This window comes from Quercus robur, chromosome 4, assembly GCF_932294415.1.
Source record: "Quercus robur chromosome 4, dhQueRobu3.1, whole genome shotgun sequence".
In the NCBI taxonomy this organism is placed as follows: Eukaryota; Viridiplantae; Streptophyta; class Magnoliopsida; order Fagales; family Fagaceae; genus Quercus; species Quercus robur.
In genome coordinates this window covers 30,262,315-30,287,500 of record NC_065537.1, presented here as the reverse complement: position 1 = coordinate 30,287,500, position 25,186 = coordinate 30,262,315, and the positions used below count along the sequence as shown (strand labels likewise).

Sequence of the window (25,186 nt, the reverse complement as noted above, 5' to 3'; positions counted from 1 at the left end):
AGATACAAATAGACAGGGAGTTAAGACATTAAACATTTTCTTTAACAACATGTTATTTTCACTCAAAACCGATTTACCCTTTTTGGCATAACTTCTAAGAAGCTCAAGTTTCTCTTTTCTTTTGATTCTTTTAAGAGCCTGAAACTTAGAGCAATGAGGTCTTAGATGACCAAAACCACCACGATGGTGACAAGTTGGAACAAACTTAGATCCATCCAAAACCTTAAGTTGAAACCTAAACGGAGGCTTTGACTTAACAACCTTTCTCTCCACCTTTTGATTTCTTTTATGTGGAGGAATGTACACCGATTTGTTCTTAGAGGTAGAACACACAATAGGCACAAAATCGGGTACCACAACATGATTGCAACAAATATTTTCATCCTTTTTAGTAATAGGTTCAGCAATCAAACACTTGGCATGCATCTTAAGAGATTCATTTTCACATTTTATCTCATCAACAAGTTTGTTAGATAAAACAAGTTTAGCATTCAAGTTCACATTCAAACACTCAAACTCCTTCAGCTTTTTAAGAGAATTTTCAACAAGTTTCTTATATTCAAACCATCATTTTCACAAAATAACTTACTTAAATCTTTATGAAACTTCTTTGTCTTTTTCTTAAAGAGTTTGATGTTAGGAATATCAACAACACCCAAGGATTCATGTAACATAGCATCACAATCATGAGGATTACCGCTCATAGAGGCATTTTCACAAACACGTGGCATGTTACATTCATCAATATCCAAAACACGCATAGAAGCGTACAAAGCACTATCCATGGCAAAACACACAAGGGGTCAAGGATCACACCTAGGTAATTAAACCAATACAAGTGTACTTGCTCTGATACTAATTGAATGTTCAATTAGTGTATAAAACACCTTGAACGTTTAGACCCCTAATTTACAAATTACCGATTCAAGCTTATTATCAAACAATATATGTGCGGAATATGAACATAAACTAAAACAGAATTGATAAAACAATCTAAACCAAATAAAATCACAACCATAGCAGAAATTAAATGGCAAAGATTAAGGGAAGAGAGATGCAAACACAAAGGCAACACAGCGATGTGTTATTGAAGAGGAAACCGAAGTCCTCGGTGTAAAACCTCTCCGCCGCCCTCCAAGCGATCAATAATCCATTAAAGAATGAAGCTGGGATACATGAACAGCAGAAGACCCTCTAAGCCTAATCTACCCAGTGTACCTAAGCCCTCCATGCTCCTACTCCAATGAGGTTACACCGAACCTATTTCTTCTTTAGTTTACTGGATTCCAATAACTCATAGCATCAACCAATATGAATTGGTTCCTTCTGAACTGCTTCCCAAAGCACCAAAAAGCCTTCTTACAGATATGGGTAAGGTGAGAAAAGGATTTGGTTGAAGAATGAAAGTTCAAATATGTGTATAAACACCCTTGAACGTTTAGACCCCCAATTTACAAATTAACCAATTCAAACTTTATGTCAAACAACTAGTGTGCGGAGAATGAACATAAGCTATAATATAGAATTGTATAAACTATCTAAGCCAAATTAAAATCACAACTCACAGCAGAAAATAAAAGGCAAAGATTAAAGGGAAGGAAGATGCAAACACAAAGATAACACGCGATGTGTTATCGAAGAGGAAACCGAAGCCCTCGGCGTAAAACCTCTCCGCCGCCCTCCAAGCGGTAAACAATCCACTAGAAAATGTAGTTGGGATACATGGACAGCAATAGATCCTCTAAACTTAATCTACCCAGTGCACCTAAGCCCTCCAAGCTTCTTGCTCCAACGAGGTTGCGCCGAACCTCTTTCTTTTCTAGCTTCCCGGATTCCGCTACTAGACCGTAGCATCAACCAATGTAGATTGGTTCCTTTCTAACTGCTTCCCAAAAATCCAAACAGCCCTCTCACAGTGATGAATATGGTGAGAGCAAGGTTTGGTAAAATGCCTCTCAAGGATTTGACAATGGAGAGGAAGAGAGTTGAGGAATTTGAAGAGACTCTAATGTATAGATTATGGGTGAATCAATCTTATTTTTCTTTAGGGTTTCTCTCTCAAAATTCTCTCTGGAAGCTTTCTTTCATTTATGGGTATAAGGGGTATTTATACTGGAGTGAGAGAGGAATGTGAAACGTCAGGATTTACAAAACAGGGGTGGCTCGCGGCTTGACCTCGCGACTTGATTGAGTCGCGAGATCCAGTCGTGAGATAACCGTATGACCAGTTGTCCTGTTTTGTCCTGTAGTGCTCCAGCTAGCATGACTGTTCACCTTCTGGCACGCTTGGCACATGTGCTGCGTCTGGCGATTTGAAGCCGCAAGTCACCCATGAGAACAAGCCGCGAGTCTCTATTTTCTTGCACACTCTTGAGCAATCAACACTCTATCTCACTCACTACCCTTACAACAAACCCACCTAAATACAAGGTTTCTAAATACTGAAATACAAGCAAATTTGGCACGGAATAAAGCCAATATAATGGTTGATTAAATTCAACCTTACAAAGAACCTCTCAAGGATGTAACAATGGAGAGGGTGAGAGTTGATAAATTTGAAGAGTCATTATGTAAAAATTATGGATGAGTCAATTTTGTTTTTCTCTAAGGTTTCTCTCTCAAAATTCTCTCTGGAAGCTCTCTATATTTCATGGGTATAAGGGGTATTTATACTGGAGTGAGAAAGGAATACGAAGAGTCAGTTTTTCCATAACAGAGTGGACTAGTGACTTGGCCTCGCGACTTGACTGAGTCGCGAGTCCAAGCCTCGAGCTAACTAAATGGCTAGTCTGGAATTTTTGTCCTGTAGTGCTACAGCTGGCATGACGGTTCAGCTTCTCTGCATGCTTCACTCGTATGCATCTTCTGGTGGCTTGCAAGCCGCGAGCCACCTGCAAGATCCAGCTGCGAGTCCCTGCTTCACTGCACAGTCTTGAGCATTTCTTCACACACTCTCGCACATTACCCTTACATGATTCCCACATAAGCACAGGGCTACTAATTGCTAAATTACAAGTAAATTTGGCACAAAATAAAGTCAACAAGATGGTTGATTAAATTCAACCTTACATTTACAAAATCAAGAAAATTTGAAATGGAAACTAGAAGGAGTAAAAGAGCTAGAGTTGAAAAGGATTTTGGTCCTGATTATTATGTTTTTAACATTGAGGAAAATCCCTAAAATTAAAAGAAGTTTTTACATCAACTGATGCTATATTTTGGAAAGAGGCTGTAAATGATGAGATAGAATCTCTAATTTCTAATAGAACTTGGAAATTAGTAGATCTTCCACTAGGTTGTAAGACCATAGGTTGTAAATGGGTCCTTAGAAAAAAGTTGCAACTAGATGGATCAATAGATAAGTTTAAAACTAGACTTGTTGCAAAAGGCTTTAAACAAAATCTGATCTTGATTTCTTTGATACATTTTCTCCGATAACAAGAATTACATCTATTAGATTGTTAATTGCTATTGCTACAATTTTTGATTTGAAAATTCATCAAATGGATGTAAAAGCTGCTTTTCTAAATGGGGACCTAGAGGAAGAGATTTATATGGATCAACCCGAAGGCTTTGTAGAGCCTGGACAAGAAAGCAAGGTATGTAAGCTAACTAAATCCCTATATGGCTTAAAGTAAGCACCTAAGCAGTGGCATGAAAAGTTTGATTCCTGCATGATTGAGAATGGTTATAAATCAAATGAATGTGATAAATGTATATATTCTAAATCATGGAATAATTTACATGTTATTATTAGCCTCTATGTGGATGATATGTTGATTTTTGGCTCAAATATGCATGTTATAAATGAGACAAAAAAATATGCTTAAAAGCCATTTTGATATGAAAGATCTTGGTGAGGCTAATTTTATTTTGGGCATGAAAATTACAAAAGCATGTGATGGAATATATCTTGATCAATCACATTATGTTGAGAAAATATTGAGAAAATATAATTTCCATGATCACAAAAGTGTAGCTACTCCTTTTGATTCTAGTGTTCATTTATTTCCTGTGAATAATGATGATAAGATTTTTAATCAAAAGGATTATGCTAGCATCATTGGTAGTTTGCGTTATGCTACTGATTGTACTAGACCTAACATTGCATATGTAGGAGTGCTAAGCAGATTTACTAGCAAGCTTAGTAAAGATCATTGGCTAGCTATTGAATGAGTCATGAGATATTTAATTGGTACCAAAAGCTATGGCTTATTTTATAAAAAAGTACCCTGCTGTGATTGAAGGTTTTAGTGATGCCGATTGGAATACTTTGTCAGGTGATTCTCTCTTTACCATTGGTTATATTTTTACCTTAGGTAGTGGTGCTATTTGTTGGAAATCTAAAAAGCAAATAATAATTGCTAATTCAACAATGGAAGTTGAATTAATAGCATTAGCTTCAGCTAGTGAAGAAGCAAATTGGCTTAGAGATTTGTTATATGAAATTCCACTTTGGGAAAAGCCAATTCCACCTATAATAATTCATTGTGATAGCACTGCTGCAATTGGCAGAGTTAAAAACCGTTACTACAACAGTAAATCCAGACCTATAAGAAGAAAGCACAGTACCGTGCGATCTTATTTGAGTAGTGGCATCATAATTGTGGATAATATTAAATCTAATGATAATCTTGCAGATCCATTTACCAAGGCCTTGGCAAAAGATAGAGTTTGGAATACATTGAGGGGGATGAGACTAAAGTCCATAGAATCATGAGCCATGTATGAGGATACCCAACCCAAGGACCAGAGATCCTGAGAATTGGGTTCAATGGAAAAAACGAATCATACGATGGTCATAAAAAATGCACAATTTTTTTTAATTATTTATTTTGTAAATAATTTTTTAACTATTCATCCCTATGATGTAAGTGCATTTATCTTGTAATGTGGAGAGGTTGAGTAAAAAACTCTTAATGAAATTTGTAGCTTATATGAGTGGGGTGTCAAAATTAAAGGAGCACCTTTGACAAAATTTCACCTATGTGAGTGTGGGGGTGGGGCCGCTCCCTATGAGATTTGGACTTAATCTCAAATACACTCATGAAAATGGGATCAGCACACGGCCGTAAAGTGCTAGCTATAAAAGCTCATGTCAACACCTGGGTTGTTATGTGTAAGTAGTGACACTTAATTTCCCTAAAGCAATCTTAGTTCAAGTCGGAGACCATTACGACTTTGGAATTGAGATCGCTATTGTAATAAGTGAAGGTTTAATGCAGAGCACACCTTTATGATGCATAGTGACCCATCTTTGCCTAGTAATCTCTCTTTAACTAAAAAATTTAATATTAAAATGAGTGGGGGATTGTTGGAGCATTTTAATATTAAATAATTAAAATGAATAAATGTTACAACATAAATGTAAAGATATGGAAGTGAATATGGAAGATGAGGAGTTAGTAAAAATGTTTAATTCCACATTGAAAATGAGAGAGACTATTTTATTCTTTTTAATTGTGGTGATTAATGGGCTAACTGAATTGTCTCAGATATTGGGCTAGATACGTGCGCAAAGGGGAGGTGAAGGTTGGAGGTATCAAAATTGGAAATGAATTAGCCTCTTGGATCCTCCTACTTGATAGCCCATTTAGAGTAATTACCATTTCCGTTGGTGAGTAAATGGCCCGAATTAATACTCCATTTTTATTATGGACAATGAAGAGCCATTAACCCACTTAATGGACTATCCATTTGGGCCTTTCCATTCTTCAGAAACTCCTTATCTCACCATTAATTGTGTAACTTCAGCCCATCAGATTAATATCCAACAATTAATCTTGTAACACCTACTACATCAAAATAATGGACCTAATTAATCAAATTAATTTGGGTAGTAATTTTGTGAGGCCCATTGAGCCTATAAATAGACTCATTTAGACCCAATCCAAGTTACTGCAATATACACACTAAAAAATAAAGAGGTTCTTGGTAAGGAAGGGTGTTCTTTTTGGTGGAGCTTTGGGCTTGAACACTTTGTGCAGAGGTTGTTCTAGCCATACGACACTTGTTGGATTGTTGTATCCTGGGGAAGACAAGTCAGAGACGGTCTGCACCGGTTACAAAGTTTAGCCAACCAAGGGCTTGAATCTCTTTAAAGAGAGCGAGTGCTGCACCTCAGTCCAAATAGTGTTGTGTAATTTCTCTCTTTAAATAAATAATATTTAGAAGTATTATTCAGTTTCTCTTTGTATTATTTCCATTATTATTCTGTTTGCACCAACAGATTATTATCAAAATTAGGGTCCGTGGATACTAGGATATAGATGTGTATTTGGTAGTGGGGCTGTGGGGGTAGTATTGAAGAGCCTCTCAACCAATTGCATATCCAAGAAAAAAAAAGTGTACATGCTATGTAATACTACCAATTGCCTCACATTTGTTTCATTATTCATTTCTTCCACCGTGTTGATATCTTCTAGACTTCATCTTTGAAATTTTTAGTTCATATTCATTGTTCATAAATAACTAAATCATTTAGATTTATCATGGTATGTGGCCGGAAAAAATTGAATCCAATCATCACTAATTAAGTCTAAAATGCTTATACTACTCGAATTACAATTTGTCTTCTTCAATATATCTATATTAAAATTTTCCCCTTGCTTAATTGTCTAGGGTTCTTCTTTTACCCTATTTTAAAAATAGATTGGTTGATTCTCTTTCTTTGGATGCTTTGGTTTGGTTTTTAATTTTGGTAACATTAGGGACTTATCCTTTGATTTATTGTAGTTAAAAGTAAAATTTCACCTTGGATTGTTTAAAATCTTTATGTATAAGATGAAAAAAAACTTTCCAGTTCAAGTTTGTGCCAAAAAGTGTTACTGTTTGATGTAAATCTTGCTTTAAGTATTTATTTTATATATCCTTGGCTAATGGAAGCCAAATCCTTAGCCATCATCATTTGGGAAATAGCCATAGATTGTTAAAAACTAAAACAATCTTTCATATTTTTGGAGGTTTTGAGCAAAATAACCTCCTTCAGCCTTTCTATTTTGTAAGTTAGACAACGTTTGAAACAATTTTGGAAAATAGCATCTCGAGTTTCAAAAAATCGAGATCCACTTAAAAAACTCGACCTTCAAACACTCGCGTTCTGAGTGGAAAAATGCCACATAGATCTCGAGTTTTTAAGACTCGAGTTTTATGCAAAAAATTTAACCTATAGTGGCGTTTTTAAGCCTTACAGTGACGTTTTAAATCCCTATAGCGGCGTTTTCCTGCAAAAATTTTTGTAAGCACCAGGTTTAGGGTGCCCTATAGTAGCGTTTTTAATCCCTATAGTGACGTTTTAAAGCCATAGGGCGGCGTTTTTTGCAATTTATGGAAATCGAGTCTCTAAAACTCGATTTTCAGCGCAATTTTTTTTCTCCAAATCGAGACTTAAAAACTCGAGTTCCATCTGGAACTCGAGTTTTAGATACTCGAGATGTTATTTTTCAAAATTGTTTTGAAATATGACAATTAACTAAATTGTTTAATATTTATTGTTATTTTAAAAAAAAATTCCATATTTTTGCAACTCAAACCATATTACAATGTTTGCTTCCACTTCTTTTGTAGACTCTCTTTCATCTTTCTTTGCTGTGATTTTTAAAAACTTCTTACCCTGACATTTTGTTGAATACTGAGTTTTTTGCTAGGTACAAAACGGGTATTTTGCAAGAAGAGTTGCTGCATCAAATTAAGAGGTTTGGATAGCCTGATTTTCCCTCTATTTATCTCATAATTTGAATTCAATTTTCTCCGTTGATCTGTTGGTTTTGATTTGGCTCTGAATTGCATATTTTAATATGCTTTTTTCTTCATTTTTTTTTTAATTCAATGAATTCTTATTTTTTATTTTACTGAATTGTAAAACTGTTAAGATTTTTTTTTTTTTTTTTGGCTATGCTTTTAGGGGCCTGCATTTGGTACCTCCACCATATTCACGTATTGGACTAACTTGAATTGCCACATCCTTAAACAAACGACACCTTCCTCAAAGAAAATTTGATGCTTTCTTCTTGATTTATCATAATCTAGTTTTCTGTGGGTGGCGTCATGGGGTTTAGCCGTTGAATATATGTAGGGAAAATCATGTTTGCCATTTAATAATGGTTGATTTCTCAATGTTGCTGCTCTGAGCATCTATTATTTGAAACTAAAATGTCTAAAACCTCTTTAATGTTTGTGCTAAAAAGTCATGTTTTCCATTTGATTGTATATTTGTTTAAAGGAATGTATAATTGTTATAAAAAATGAATGAATTTTTATTGGCAGTAAATTATGTTTCTTTTTCATTTATTGAATTTGATTAAATAACCAACATATTGCTTAAAATTATGTCGTTGAATATTTAGGGATTATTTACTAAAGATTGTTGTGTGGTGTACACATTAATGTTTCAATTAGTTGGTTAATCTTTAGAAAAACCTTTTTATTTTAAAAGCCAATAAAATATTATGCAAACGTCATTAATTCTTGGTTCCACTTGAATGACCAAAGAACAACAATATACTGCGTACTTCTATTGATCCACTAATTCACAAATTGGCTTCGATTAATGTTTTTGATTAGTCCATGGATCTTTATTATTATGTTTGCTCTGCTTTGCAATTAATTTGGCTTATTTGTTTTTGTGCAATTTTACTATTCAGTGTAGCTCAATGATTATATTGTGTTGGTTTTGAAGGATTTGAATTTCTTTTAGTGATGATTATGTAATCATTAATTTCAGTTTCAAACCAGGTTTTATATTTGGTTTGTGGCCTTTATAGCATATATTCTTTTTTGGTGTTTGTTGGTTTTGGTCTTTTGATTTCATAGAAAAAAAATTCCAGTACTCTGTTATTTACTAATTTGTTATGAATATTAATGCTTACGGCCTGGACAAGAATGGCAGAACCCTAGATTCATGAAAGGCCATCTATAAATTAGATCAACCTCTACATATGCTGATTATTGAAAAAATAGGCCGACCTCTTCATTTAAATGGAACATTGACAACATAATTGAAAGATAAAACCATTCTACAGTTTAATATAGTTTGCTTGAATGCTGATTTTCTTTATACTTATCTCATACTTAGTATTACATTTTGTCCATTTATTGTATTCCTGTTTCAGTTGGCTTTGATTTGCATGTTTTAGTCAGCTTCTATCTTTACAAATTGATTTCTTCAGCCAATTCTCCCTTCTACTTATTTCACATCCTCACTGCTACTTTTTGTTATTTGAATTTGAATGAAAATCCGGATGTTTATTCTCTCTCTTTCAATGTTTTGGCCTCAGATTATAATCTTTGATTATTTACTGCCTTCTTTGAAATAGAAATTTAGAAATAATACTAAACAAAGGTGCACAATGTCATCAGGGACAATCTAAGTCATTAGATGATCTGCATTCGTAGGGGTAGGCAGTTGGTAAAAGAAAAAACGGCAAAATAAAACCTCTCCCTCCTTCCAATTGTTAATTTGACACCCACTTTGTTTTGCTTCTTTTCTGCTGCACCTATACCCAAGGTTAGCATTTTGTTACTTGATGTGTTACTCTTTATTTAGATGCTTTCTTCTTAATTTATCACAATCTAGTTTTTTTTGGGTGGCATCATGGGGTTTAGCTTTTGAATATGTATTGGAAAAAACATGTTTGTTGTTCAATAATGGTTGATTTCTTAGCATTTTATTTTTTTTCAATGTTTGTAGGTTTTGGTGTTTTAGGCTGCTCCGAATAAGTATATGATTCATAAAATGTTCCATGTTCACATAATTTTTCATATGGGCATGCATCCACCCTTTGGTGTTAGTTCTTGAATTTTTATTGAAAATTTTGCTTCGCAACCCAATGAAGAGATAAAAAGAAGGTAGTGGGTTGATTTTCTATTGATGAGTAATGGAATTTTAGGGATGTGCTTTAGCAATACAACATTTTGAATTAAAAGCAGGGGTCATATATTAGGTTTTACTTTCTTTGCTAACAGAGGTTATATTTATTATATGTGTCCATTAAGGGTTGATTTTCTTAATAGGTTGTAACTTTCTTTTAAGATTTTTTGTGTTGGCCTGTAATAATTTTTCCTAAGGGAATCTTTGCCTATATATATATATATATATATATATATATATAAACATATATATATATATATATACATATATTTTTTTTAAATTAACAATATATATTTTGTGCTTCAATTTTGGAGTTTGGTGGGCTTAGACATCACCAACTATAGATTTAGATGCTCTAAAAAACACTTTTATTGTGACATGGTACATAATATTTAACAATGCTTTTACATGCTTCTCTTTTAGAATAGTGTTTTGTTATTTCCTATTGGCTTTTCTTTTGTATATGGCTGTTAGAGCCATCTCTAATCACCTATCTCTAATCACCTATGTTTTGTATTCTATGTTTTGTTAATAGCCATAGTTGTAAGATGGATGGTTTAAGATCTGAATGTTTGAGGAGTACAGTTATTTTGTAATTTTTTGTAAGTAAAATTATTGGTTTTTTAAGTTAATTACTGAGTTTTTGCAGATTGAACGCATTTTTTCTTATCTCCTTTGTTGTTTTTCTTCTTGATATTTAATTTTACTATTATTTCCCTATTGATATATGTCTCTGATTTACTAGAATGCTTATTTTGTTTTTTTTTTTTTTTTTTTTTTTTGGAGCATCTTACACTTTCCTTTTGCATTAAGAATAATTTCTCATATATTTCAAAATTGTTCTATTAAACTTTGTTTCTTTTAATTTTTGTACTGCTTAGTTTATTGGCAGGTTTTTTTAAATTTTGTTCTTGTTAGCTTTGTTTATTTTGTTTATTCATTTGTTTTTATTGTGTGTATCTTAGTGTTTTGGATTGAGTACTTATAGATGCTTTAATTTTATTTATTTATTTTATGAATAGAAGATTACATAATAATGGGTGAAAAGCTTCATGAATTCCATTACTTGGGTGTGTGTATAATCTAATCTATCTTTGTGTAATTTTGAAGCAAAGCCTAAAACATTCGAGGAACTTTAGTGTAATTAATCTTGATTCTTGCTGTCTTATTGAGTGCTTATGTTTAGGTGCTTTTGTTTCTTTATGATTTGGCTTTCATGAAAGTGTTAAGAAAAAATTCAAGAGGAAGGATTATTTGATTAAATGAAGGGTTTGTAATAGCCAAATCATGATCCATATGAAACTTAATTTGTCTAAAATTTCCAATTATTAATTCCGGTGAAAGTCAATCTAAGATTACCAATTGAAAATCAGTCTCTTAAAGAAAGATTGACTGTCAATGACGTATATTAGTACTTTATTAATTTGTTTTAGATATGATCAAACATACTTGCAGATTGGGACAACATTGTTTATATATGTATTTTGGTCTCTTGCATTTATCCCCTCCAGTGTTTGTCTGGTGTTGATTCAAAATTTTCTAATGTTTCATTTATATAAACCTGCCATGTTTTCTGAATTTTAAATAATTATAATTAATTATATAACACACAATAACAAGTTTTATAGGATCAGTTTGTAGTAGCTCATTTATATTGAGTCTTATAAGAAATTTTGTATTTATAATGACATATTTTCCCCCACATGTTAATTCAGATTAGTCATTTTTGACTTATTAAAAAATGGAAAATGCAAGACAAGTGCGACTAAAAAGACGGATGCTAATGTTTGAGAGGCGATCCAGCAGAAAATGGCATGAAAGGAAAAATAGTTTACAAAATAAACTTACTCAGGCTAGGAAATTCTAGGGAAATGGTCATTGCTGAAAAGAGGAAAAAAAACAAGAGGGATAGAACGGCATTAACTCAAGGTTGCTCTATGTTGCATTCACCTGGTACAAATAAGGACTTTTATGCATCAAGAGGTTCGTTTCTCTTTTTGCCACTTTGTATTTATAAATTCTTTAAACATTGCTTCATAAAAATTTGAAAATAAAACTTTCAAATTTAAACCAATAGAGTCATGTATCCAATAGAGTTTCTCAATTCATTGAAGTTCCCTAGTATTCCCAACCATAAACTTAGATTGAAAGTAGGTCTGCCAATAATGTTACTTCGAAATTTAAACCAAAGTAATGGACTTTGTAATGGTACTAGACTTTTAGTTACTCAATTATTAAAATGGGTTTTGGAGGCTCAAATAATATCAAGATCTCATATTGGAGAAAAGGTGTTTATTCCAAGAATAGTCTTATCCCCTTCTGATTCTAAATGGCCCTTTGTACTAAAAAGAAGGCAGTTTCTAGTATCTCTTTGCTTTGCTATGACAATTAATAAGAGCTATGGTCAATCTTTGCAACGTGTTGGACTTTATTTACATAGACCAGTTTTCAGTCATGGACAGTTATATGTTGCCGTATCCAGAGTTACAAGCAAAGATGGCCTTAGGATACTTATTGTAGAAAATGATTACGGTGATCATTTTCATACAAAAAATATTGTCTACAAAGAAATATTTGATAATTTGCCTAAAGGTAAGACATACTGTTTATTAAAATTATTTCACATTGTTTATAATGTAAACTAGATTGTCACTTATATTGTAAACAGTAAGTTTTTCTCCATTGTTATATATAAATTTTACTAATGTTTAAAATGTTCTAATATTACAGATTCATATCACAATGAAGTACAAAACTTTGAAGCAGATATCAGTGAATGTGGGATGCAGTTAACATAGCAAACAACCATGCTCTGATTAATATTGCTATGATTTTGGTTGACTAACAGGTAAGTTAAATTTTTTTTTTAAACAAAAAATAATATTTTAAAAAATGGATAGAGAAATCTAAATTTTTTTTTTTTCCATATCTGCTGGAACATAATATTATAAGCATCAATAGTTGAATATAGAGAAGGAAAAAAGGAGAAAGCTTTATACATTTTTGGTCATGCTTTCTTTAGGTTTGTTTAAGAAGTTGGTCTGACTACTATGGGGAGTTATTGATGATCTTAGCTCTCTCGAGTTTGTGAGAAAGGAGGAAACTTTCTGTATTTTTGGGCTAGGAAAGGGTTCTCTTTATGGAGTGGGCAGCAACAAAAACTTACCAAAAATTGCCCCCTTTTGTAAAATATGTTCTCAGCTATTAATTGTGCCAATTTAGTCCTCAAACATTCAAAACTAAGTCAATTTCATCCTTGATTTTACTATCCTTTAAAATTTTAATGAATATAGTAAATGTGAAAAATGGAGCAAAAGTTAAAAGGTTTTTATAAAAAGTGTAAAAATTTTAAACTCCGATCAATTTCAACTATTATTTCATTAAAATTTAAACAGATAGGAGATCCAAGGATGAAATTGACTTGATTTTGAAAGTTGAGGGACTAAATTGAAAGAATTAATAGTTGAGGGACCAAATTTCTCTTTACCCAATAGTTGGAGGGCCAAATTAATTATTAAATCTATATTTTTTATTTTTTTATTTTTCTTTTTATCTTATGGTGTAATTTATTGGTAAGAAGAAACTTAATTTGTTGTGGCTTTCTTGATCAGAAATAATTATAATTTAAGGATTTGTCGTTTCCAAAATCTGTTGGGTTGAGTAATAGCACTTCTCCTTACTATCTAATAAATAATGCATTCAGGATAAAGAAGATGATTTGAAAGTGGGTGTTAAATCTACAACTTTGAGATTTGGGGATTCAACTAAGGAGTGGATTATTGGGTTTGGAATAGCATCCATCAGTAGTCTTGCCCTCTGTGGATATAATGCTGGGATTGGTATGTGCTCTATTTTCTGTACCTATAACTCTGTGTTAATTGTTAATTGGGCTTATAATGGATTTAATTTTGGGATTGGTATTTCTATTTTTTTGTTTTTGCAATTTCCTCTTAAATGTACTTGGCTTATAATCTTTTTTATTTTGGGGAAAAAATTGCGGAGCAGGGTGGCCATATTATGCATTTCTAACAGCTGCATCTGGACAATTAGCTTGGAAGATATGGACGGTTGACCTATCATCATGTGCTGATTGTAATAGGAAGTGCGTAATTTTATTTAAACACAATTTACTAATAAAAATAATTATTTTAAGACATTATTGTTGGGTTTGAGTACAATGGAGATTTATTGTATCAGATTTGGAATATATGTAGTTTTTATTAAAATCTAATCCACATATGTAAAGGGTTTGTAACATTTCCTTCCTTAGAGGTATAGAGTATGGATATATACACTTCACATGAAACTGTAATGTGGGTATACACGAATTTTATTAATAATAGAATTTTTTTGCTATGATTGTTTAAATCTGAGCTATGAAAACAAGTTTGAGTAAAAAGTGAAGAGCATAGAAGTAATACAATGGTTGAATGGATTATCTAAAAGATCTCAAATTTAGTAAGAGATCTCAGATTTAGTAGTAAGAAGAACAGTACTAATTTTGAGAAAATCTTAGTGTAAAGGAGAAAAATCTTAGTGTAGAAGAGTACTAATTTTGGCTCACCTATTGTGGCTGTGATTTACTTCTTACCAATTATTATATTACTATTTGAACCAAACAGAATTTGTATTGCTTTTTTTATTTCTTTGGATTGTTTGGTCAAAATATTTTGGTACCGTTTGATTTTGTAATTATGATATTGAAATATGTTATCATGATCTATATGTTTGATTGATTTCCTACTTAAAAAGTATCTACCAGTGGGTTATAGAATGAATTAATGGAGTTTCATGATTTCATCCATTAGTATTTTAAGGAAGTACATTGATGCCTCTATGCCATGATTGAGATTTCCTTGATCCATTGATACATGGGTGAAGAGGGATGTTTCATTGTAAAAGGGGAGAGTTTTTGATATAATTTGTAGTGTAGTTTTTTGGCCTTTTAGAATGTGAAAGTTACTGAATACTTAAAATGACGGGTTCGTTTTTGTGATCACATGATTATTGCATTTCTTTTTTTTTTCTTTTGCATCCTATTGATCTTATGCTACAGGAATCGATATTAACCTTCAAAAAAAAAAAAAAAATTTTGAGTTTCCTGTCATTTTCTTAAAGATTATGGTGCATTCTGATTTGGGTTCAATTCAGAAACTGAGGCACCACTTGGTTGATGCCAAAAAATAAATTACGTGAAGAATAAAATTTTTATTTGGTGTAAAATCAGTATTTTTCATGAATACTATTTTCCAGTTAGATACCTATTTGACTCTTTTTTGGTTCTTGATTTAGTTTTGGTTGATTGGATGAGGTTTGATCCTTTAGTAATTTTAGATTTTGTTTGTTCATTTCTCCGGTGCATTTTAATCAATGGTTATTTCTGTGTGCAAAAGAATCCTCTTCTGTAATAGGGGACTCTGTTTTTATCGCCTTTCAGAACTATACTATAATTTTTGACATGTAACTTTCTGAATTTTGACCTAAATTTTGTGGGGTGTGTATGATTGTGGTGCAGTGGTATTCGTTGCTTAGTGATCCCCAGTACAACAAAGGACTTACCAATACTTTGGTCATTTAGTTGACTCCTTGCTGCCAGTCTGTACTTGTTGTCATGCTAGCAAAAACAGGGGTTTCAGTTGGTTTTACCTATTATTGGATTTGAACCAATGACTTAACGCTTACTATTCAAGGGGAGGTGGAGCGCTAAAAAAGAAAAAGCATTATTACTATTCAAAATGAAGCAGCAGCTAGCACGCTAAGATCAAAAGGAAAAATAGCAACTACAGAATTCAATTTAATTTTCAGTTTCTGTTTTCCATCCTACCTGATCTGCTATTTTTGAAGAGTGATTGAAATTGTAAAACTCTGAAATCTGAAAGTGTAATGTATTTTGTTGTTGTAACTTAATGGTTGCTGGTGGATGAATTTTCATTTATAAAACAATGAATGTGATTGCTATTAAATTGATAGAAATTACATGTAATTCATTTAGTAGATCATGTTTGGTTGGAGGACACCTCTTATTCTTTGAGTTTCACAGTGTAGAATACATTCAAAGATTGTGTGTGCAGCAGCTAATGTGGCATGACCACAAAGCTGAAGCTGCAAAGGGGTATCAAAATCTGTCTGTCATTGATCATATGGAATTTTCAACTTAGTGCTATTTTCTCCATGTTTTTAACATGTGAAAGCAATCAGTTGGATGGTGTGGAATAGTAAATGTGGGTACTAGTAGAGAGAATATGACATTTTGTGAGTGTGTATATATATATATATATATATATATATGGCTTGCAGAAAATTGTGTTCATGCTTCTACCTGCACTTCAACTTTGTAGTTTCCCACACAGGTTCAAAAGATTAAAATAATAGTGTGTTGAATGAATGGTCCAAACTCCATATTTTGAGCAAAACTCCAGGTTGAAGAAGGGGCATAAACGTGGTATTAATTAGTAGTGCTTCATCAGTAATAGTAATCTTTAAAGTTTGCAAAATGAACCAATTTGATTGCCATGCCAATCTAGACACTAATGTGTCACGAATTTGGCATATTAGCAACAAAATTCTGGAATTTATGATTAATTCTCTTAGCAACCAAACATTGCAACCTTTTCCGTTTTTTATATTTATATTTTTAAATTATTGAAAGAATATCTTTTAAGGACCTTTCACAACAAACAGATTGAGCATATCTTTCGTAAAACCAATTGCTTTGTAGACATTTGCAAGATTTTGATAGTTTAAGACTTATTAATTTATTAACCCTTGATAAGGAGGGTATAATGCTGTCATAATATAAAAAAAGTAAAGTTTTTATCAAGAATTATATTACTTGGCAAGCCAAATTTTTATCTACCATGATAACCATTTGGAATAGCTTTTAACTTTCAACTTTAAGGTTTTTAACTTATTTGCTTACGTACATTCTCATAAAATCACAAAATTTTTTAGATACAAATATATTACTTTCTTTTTTCAAAAAAAAATAAAAATAAAAATGCAAATATAATACATATAAGAGAGAGAGAGAGAGAGAGAGAGAGAGAGAGAGAGAAATCTTAAGATTCAAAAAATTTTAAGCCCATGATGATAAATTAGTTTTAAATTCTGATTTTGGTTTTGACATTTTGAGTGCTATTTTAAGATTTTTAATTTAAAAAATTTATAATTTCTAATACATTAGCTACATACTTATTTAATTAAATTTATATAACTAAGACTTTTAATATAAAATATTCACTTCAAATTTTTACCTTAAATTATTTTAATATATTTACTTTCTCAGATACTAATTATTTTTTTGTGTAGACATTGTGTTTCACATTTAACAACCTTTATTGTGGAGTGTGCAGCCTTGCCCTATGGTCAATAAGGCAGAAGTTAAAAGCCGGTTGTGGAAAGATAGGTTTTAGGAATTTCTTTTGTCAATTTGGATTTTTTTTTTTTTTTTTTTTTTGAGAAGAAGTTTGGATGACATTAAAAGATTAAAAATCACAAAAATTACATTCAATAAGGCTATTGCATATTCCCTAATCAATTTTTGGCCAATCAATTCCCAATTTCCCATGTGGGTAGGCTCATACCTTAAGCTAAAAAAGCCCAATCCATTTCATTTAATCCATTGATTGGATGATTCAGTTTCTCTTACTCAAGTAAAGTAGGCCTCGGAATGAGAATCATAATTGGGCCCATCGGAATAAATTGATCAAGCCCAAAGTTGATGAATCACCCATGGTCATTATTATTATTACTATTATTTATATTGTTAAAAATAGATTTTTTTTTTCGGAAAACCCAAAAATATAGATAACTTAAAATCTTCAAGCGGTACACTTATTCGGCCAAACACACAACAACAAATAGAGAATCCCTCCCTCAATTGTTTCAACCGCCATTCCTTCATTGCAACAACAAACTATTTAGAAGTCTTCTCTGCAACAACAGACTTTTTAGAGGTGAGCATGCTATTTTCTATTCAATTACTGTTCCCAATTGTCTATAACTACCCAAAGATCATTTTCCCTCTATTGAAAAACATATGATTTCTGATTCTCTCCTTTTATTTATTTATTTCCATTTGGCAGTTAATTAGCCAAGTGATTACTTAGTCAAATTATCAAATCTTGATTAACACAAATATATCATATCATGCAAAACAGTGGAAATATAAATAACACAATGATATGATGACCCAGGAAAACCAAACCGGTAAAAAACCTGTGGAGGATTTAACCTAGCTATCCTCAAGGTAAAACGAATCCACTATGAAAGAATTGAAATTTACACAATAGCGATTTAGACCACTAATATCCTATTGCTACCTTGAGTAGAAAACTTACTACCACGACCCCACGATAGCTCCGAGTTTATGAACTACTTCTTTCTTGGATTTCCAACAAGTACAAGCATTCTTGCTTGTGTATCTTTAAGCTCTTGAAACAGCAACTGAATTGATCACCAAGTTCTTGACATAATCTTGAATCTTGGAAACTCTAAGTGTATGTGAAGGCAACCACCTCTAGATCTCACAGAAGATTCACACACACAGCATAAAGAGCTACCAAGCCCTTAGAGAGCTTTTGGGTACAAAACCTTAGATCTACAAAAGAGGCACACTCTTCTCTCTCTAAAACTTATAAGAACGTTTTAGGGTTTCCTTTATATATAGGAATATTTTACTTGAAACCCAATACATTTAAGTAGAGTTTGGGCTGAATTAGAATTCTGCAAAAAAATAAATCTACACGTGATTCGATTGATCAAGTCTAATTTTCGATTGATCGAGCTTTGTAGATTTAGTCTAATAAATTCTGCAATCACTCGATTCCAATTTTACAAATAAACATACTTTGAGCAAGCCTAAACCTAGACTCTATGTTTTGATCATGGTTTGCCAACATAATACAAATTTAAGTTCTAATACATTAGTTCCTAAAGTCTTAGAACCTAACAATCTCCCCCTTTAGCAATCCGTGACAAAACACATCACAAACATGAAAATGCTCAAAGTTACAAATAGCCCAAATACAATTCAATCTAACTACTATTTATTAGTTGCAAGTGTAGACAGCAACATGACTGAATCAACTTGTATATTCTTGAAACACTCAACAAACACATAAACGCATGTGTGGAAAATACAAGTAAACCAAAATATAAAAAACAAAAGTAAACTAACTATCCCCCTAAGTTAGATACATTAAAAAACTTTTTATATTCTCACCCTTTCAAAAACAATTTCAACTCCCTCTAAACAAAACAAACAAGAGTCCCACACCACATTTCATCCAACTCTCCCCCTTTTTGTCACGTATTGACAAAAGTCAAGAGACAATAGAGAATTAAGGGAACACAAAACATCTCAACTCTATAGAAAATAGAGACAACACCCCTTATGAACAACAAAGGTTAAAAACAAGTTTCTCCCCCTATAAAAATAGGAAAAACAAAACAAGTTTCGGGAAAAACAGTTTTGGGAAAACTTTAGGAGGTGGGGATAAATAAAAAGACACAAACCAAACTTAAAAACTAAGTTAAGGATACACATGAAGAAAAATATTCTCTCTTTCAATAAATGCAAATTGGACACTATGTGACCCATAAACAGTTGCATGAGTAGATAAAATATTTGCACATTGATTATCCATCATATCTCGTAAGAAAAATATTTTCTGCAGTTCACACATAAAACTAGCATATACTAAAATGTACAAAGGACTCAAATATGTATGGAACATGAACATAAGCTAATACAGAATTGATAAAATAATCTAAACCATAAATAATCACAACCACAACAGTAATTAAATGGCAAAGATAAAGGGAAGAGAGATGCAAACACAAAGACAACACAACGATGTGTTATTGAAGAGGAAACTGAAGTCCTAGGCATAAAACCTCTCCGCCGCCTTCCAAGCGGTCAATAATCCACTAAATAATGAAGTTGGGATACATGAATAGGAGAAGACCCTCCAAGCCTAATCTACCTAGTGTACCTAAACCCTCCAAGTTTCTTACTCCAATGAGGTTACGTCGAACCTTTGTCTTCTTTAACTTATCGGATTCCGCTATAACCCATAACATCAACCAATATCAATTGGTCCCTTCCTAATTGCTTCCCAAGTACCAAATAGCCTTCTCACAGATATGGGTATGGTGAGAAAATGTTTTGGCTAATGTACCTCTCAAGGATTTAACAATGGAGAGGGTGAGAGTAGAGGAATTTTGAGAATCAAAGGATGAAGATTGTGGATGAGTCAATCTTGTTTTTCTCTAGGGTTTCTCTCTCAAAATTCTCTTTGAAAACTCTCCACATTTCGTGGGTATAAGGGGTATTTATACTGGTGTGTGTATGGAATGCGAAGAGTCAGTTTTTCCCAAACAGAGTGGACTGGCGACTTGGCCTCACGACTTGACTTAGTCGCGAGTCAAGCCGTGAGCTAACTGAATGGTCAGACTGGACTTTTTGTCCTGTAGTGCTCCAGCTGGCGTGACTGTTTAACTCCTCTGCATGCTTCACTCGTGTGCATCCTTTGGCGACTTGCAAGCTGCGAGATGCAGTTGCGAGTCCCTTGCTGAGTGCATAATCTTGAGCTTTTCTTCACACTCTCTCACATAGTACCCTTACATGATTCCCACCTAAATATAGGGTTTCTAAGTATTGAATTACAAGAAAATTGGTAGGAAATAAAGCCAACAAAATGGTTGATTAAATTCAACCTTACAAAAATAAAGGGAACTATCGTCCAGTACATAACAAACTCAAAATACTTTTCAATTCAACAACTTCAGTCTCAAAATTCAGCGGATTTGATCATTCAATACCTCAATCCCAATTTGAATTTGCTGATTATGGAACAATAGCTTCCCATTGCTATGACACTACTTAATTGACTGGTAATTTTAATTGTTTTACAAGTCAAGCATCTACTTTTACAGGCTAAAAAATAATGCAATTCATAACTTAATACTAACTCTTATCTAAAAAAAAAAAAAAAAAAATGTTCTTACCAAATGTGATTGGCATATTGGACTACATTGGAGCCATTGAGGGGATCAAAACAAGAGGGCGTCCAACAAAGATGAGAAACATTCAACTATTGTTAGAAGAGTAAGATATATATACATTTTTTAAAACTTATATGTTATAATTTTTAAATAACTCAAACTTACATATAAATAACTTTAGGAACAAATCAGTTCAAACAACTTTGTGGGGGAAATACTGCACAACAAATAGATGATGATTTCTACAAAACAAATAAAGGGCCATTCATTGTAATAGTCACTTCAACTAATCTGAAAACTTTCAGAGGTAACAATTGATTGAATCATTTATCAAATACATAACATTTATGTATCAATAATGCTTATAAATTTTTACAACTTTTCTGTAGGTGACTATCAACTATCATCCACTTTTGCAACAAAGTTGTATGTCAATTTAGACATTCCAGAAGTTGCAGAAATTAGAAACAAGTAACTACTATTACACTTTTTCTTTCCGAGTGTGTACCTACTTTGTGATACTTCTTAATTGATAGATAGCATAAAATTGTATAAAACAGATGCTATAGAAGTTAAAAAAAAAAAAAGAGATCAGCAGGTATTTTTAAGAAGACATGTTTATTTCAGTTTGTTTAGATATATAACATTGTTTATATCTATTCCTTTTTACAAATTTTATGACTATACTAAAAAATTGAATATTCAGAAAAAATATAAAATAATGTTAATATTGATGCATAGATTGAACACCACAATGGACATAAACGTAAAAGAAATACTACCAAAGGGACTACCTAAAGTACAAGATGGAGAACTTGCCTTACATAATAAAAGAACAGTTGCTCAAATAAAGGACTTGGAATGGAACTCAGAGACAACGGTATCAACTATACTCTTATATTATGAATTTATTGTAATTGGTAATTGTTTATGTGTTTTATAATAAGGTATAATTTTATAAACTAATTAAACTTTGTATTATAGGACTTATTGGTAACATGAAATGCCAAAATCATTAATATCAACAACAAATATGGATGGTATTATGTTGCATGTCTTATATGCAAGGCGAAAGTGAAACAAGTCAGAGGAGTTCTATGGTGTGAACGTTGTAAAAATTAGCCAAAGTTTGCAGTTCCAAGGTAATGAAAGAAAAAATGATTTGTAAATACAAACACACACAAAATATATATAATTTTCTACTAACAAATTTGTATCTAAAATAGCTATAGAATACAAGTCCAAGTACAAGATGAGACTGGTTCAACCACATTCATATTATTTGACAAAGGAGTTGAGAAAATTATATTTAAAACTACAAAAGAACTTGCAAAGATGCAAGAAGAGGTAATTTTATATATAAATATCAGCCCTATATCTTTAATATCTGAAAATTGAAGTATACATATTTTGCACCAAACATGACGCATGTATGAATACATATTTTGCTAATTGTATGATACTTCATACAGATTTTGAAATTAGATGAGAATATTTTACCAAAAGAGATTCAGAAAATAATTGGCAATGAATATTTGTTCCAACTGCATCTTGATGAATATAATTTGAAGTATGGAAAAGAAAATTACACAGTTTCAAAGATTTTGGAGAAGAAAATTTCACATAAGCAGAATGACTCACGTAAAGTTGAAGAACATCAGGTAATTGAAGCATACTTACTTCACTTTGCTTACTATATGATTTAAACATTAGTCTATACATAACTTACTATATATATCTAACTGATACATGAGAATGAAAATTATTGCAGGACACAATGGAGGAAATTGTAAGAAAATCAAGGAAGGACAAGTACATAGCCAGTCAACAAATAGAAATAGGAGAAACATCTGTTGAAAGACCTGAATTAATTGCTCCTATAACTACTGAAGATGGAAGACCTAGTCCTAAAAGAATGCTGCTCCAAATACTTCAAAAACGTCAAAAGGGTAGTAAGCAAATTGCATCAAAGAAGAAAAAAATTTGAAGTCTAATGTATTTCAATCTATTTTATAAATAACATACTCTTATAAGCAAGACAAACAAATGGATATACTACCTTACTCTATGAATCTTTATGTATTTCTTTGTATTGTTAATTTTTTTTTTTTTTTTTTTAAATTTTAGAAGAGTAACCTAAATGTACTGTTAAGTTACTATGACTGCCATATTATTTGCTGCTCTGCCTCATCTCTTCTCTGCAACATTGTTGATTAAAGGTCAGCATACTCTTTTTTTACTTCAAATAGTTTTTTTTCCAAAAACTTCTCACCACTGCATTTCCTTTCTATCCATTATGTATTTATTGTTTGAATTACCTCTGTTTAGACAGATTTATAACATTCACCAGGTGTTCTCAAGAAACATTGCTAGATAAAGCTGACAGGTTAGGACAGCCTAACTATCATTCTTATCCATTTGACTTTTACTCTTTTTAATTCCATATTAATCTGATAAGATTTTTTAATGTTCCAAACCATAAACTCAGATTGAATGTAGGTCTGCCAATAATGTAGTTATGTTTCCCAATTTGCCATGAACTAATGTAAATGACTCTGTCGTTTTTGTTATCTTTGGTCCCAAAGTGGTTGATTTGAAAGTGTATTAGCTAGATGAAGAGTGGGGTCGATAGGGGTTGGAAAAAAACTTGGGAGATTGAGCTTTTGTTTTGGGTAATGATTTTTATTTACCGATTTCGGCTGAAGAGTTTTCTGGGTATAAAAGGAATTGCATTTTCTTCAATGATCAAAATGGAACTCATGTTTTCAACTTGGAAGATAGTAGCTTTGGAAATTTACAGTATATCCGTCCATCCTGGCTTCTCTCAAATTTGCTTTAGACCTATGTAAGATAGTACACTTCCAAAGATTCTTATTGAGTTAAAATAATGGAAGACATTATTGAGTTACTTTTTTTGTTATACAGATCAATAAGAGTGGTGGATTGGGTTCCAATAACTTTCTTTTTGGGGACCTGAATTTGAAGCAAAGAAATAGAAAGAGAATGTGTAATACAACTATTTGAGAGAATATGAAGGAAAAATAGCAACTACAGAATTCAATTTAATTTTCAGTTTCTGTTTTCCATCCCACCTGTTCTGCTGTTTTAGAAGAGTGATTGAAATTGTAGAACTTTGAAATCTAAAAGTGTAATGTTTTTTTATACAAAGTTGATTATCTCTTAGATTTTAGTTAATATTCCACTCTATCTGCATAATTACTAGGGTTAGCTACTTAAAACTTTTATTTTAATGGTAGATTGTGTGTGCAACAGCCAATGTGGCAGATTACAAATACTTCTTTTCTATTGAGAAAGTGATTTATATATAGATACTTTATTAGTCATTATGAAAATGAAATAATGCTTAAAAATTTGCTAAAAATTCTGCTACACCAATAAAATATGGACATCTAATCATGGTTAAAGACCATTTTAAAATCTGTCTGTCAATGATCATATGGAATATTCAACTTAGTGCTATTTTCCCCTTGTTTTTAACATGTGAAAGCAATTAGTTGGATGGTGTGGAATAGTAAATGTGGGTACTGTTAGAGAGAATATGATATTTTGTGTGTGTATATATATATATATGGCTTGCAGAAAATTGTGTGTAGAATGAATGGTTCAAACTCCATATTTTGGGCAAAAATCTAGGTTGGAGAAGGGACATAAACCTGGCATTAATTAGTAGTGCTTCATAAGTAATAGTAATCTTTAAAGTTTGCAAAAATGAACCAATTTAATTGCTATGCCAATCTAGACTCTAATGTATCATGAAATTGGCATGTTAGCAACAAAATTCTGGAATTTATGATTAATTCTCTTAGCAACCAAACATTGCAACCTTGTCCTTTTTTTCTATTTATATTTTTAAATTATTGAAGGAATATCTTTTAAGGACCTTTCCAAACAAACAAATTGAGCATATCTTCCGTAAAACCAATTGCTTTGTGGACATTTGCAAGATTTTGATAGTTTAAGACTTATTAATTTATTAATCCTTGATAAGGAGGGTATAAAAATACCTTGAACCAATTAGTTAGAACTTATGAGATTTCAATTAACATTTTCTCTAATTCATGTGTTGATGCTAAGTTATGTTTGTCTTTTAGAAGAACAACTACACATTAACATCATTATCTAAACAACTAACCATCCACCCCCTTCCCTATTTTAAGTTGATTGTTTTCTAATTCATAAAATGATCCCGCGCATTGCGCGGGTTAAACACTAGTCTATATATCTATATCTATATCTATATATATAATAGCAGAAGCTGAGAGAAAGTGGGTTCCTACAATTAAGGAGGTG

The 25,186-nt window shown here is 32.1% G+C and overlaps 1 long non-coding RNA gene across 1 annotated transcript; it reads left to right on the top strand.

Moving 5' to 3' along the window:
- Window positions 1-20,921: 20,921 nt before the first annotated feature.
- On the top strand, window positions 20,922-22,624 carry LOC126724411 (uncharacterized). Its single transcript, XR_007654968.1, has 3 exons — window positions 20,922-20,978; window positions 21,265-21,346; window positions 22,348-22,624. It is a non-coding gene; the product is annotated as an uncharacterized LOC126724411 (long non-coding RNA).
- Window positions 22,625-25,186: the final 2,562 nt, after the last annotated feature.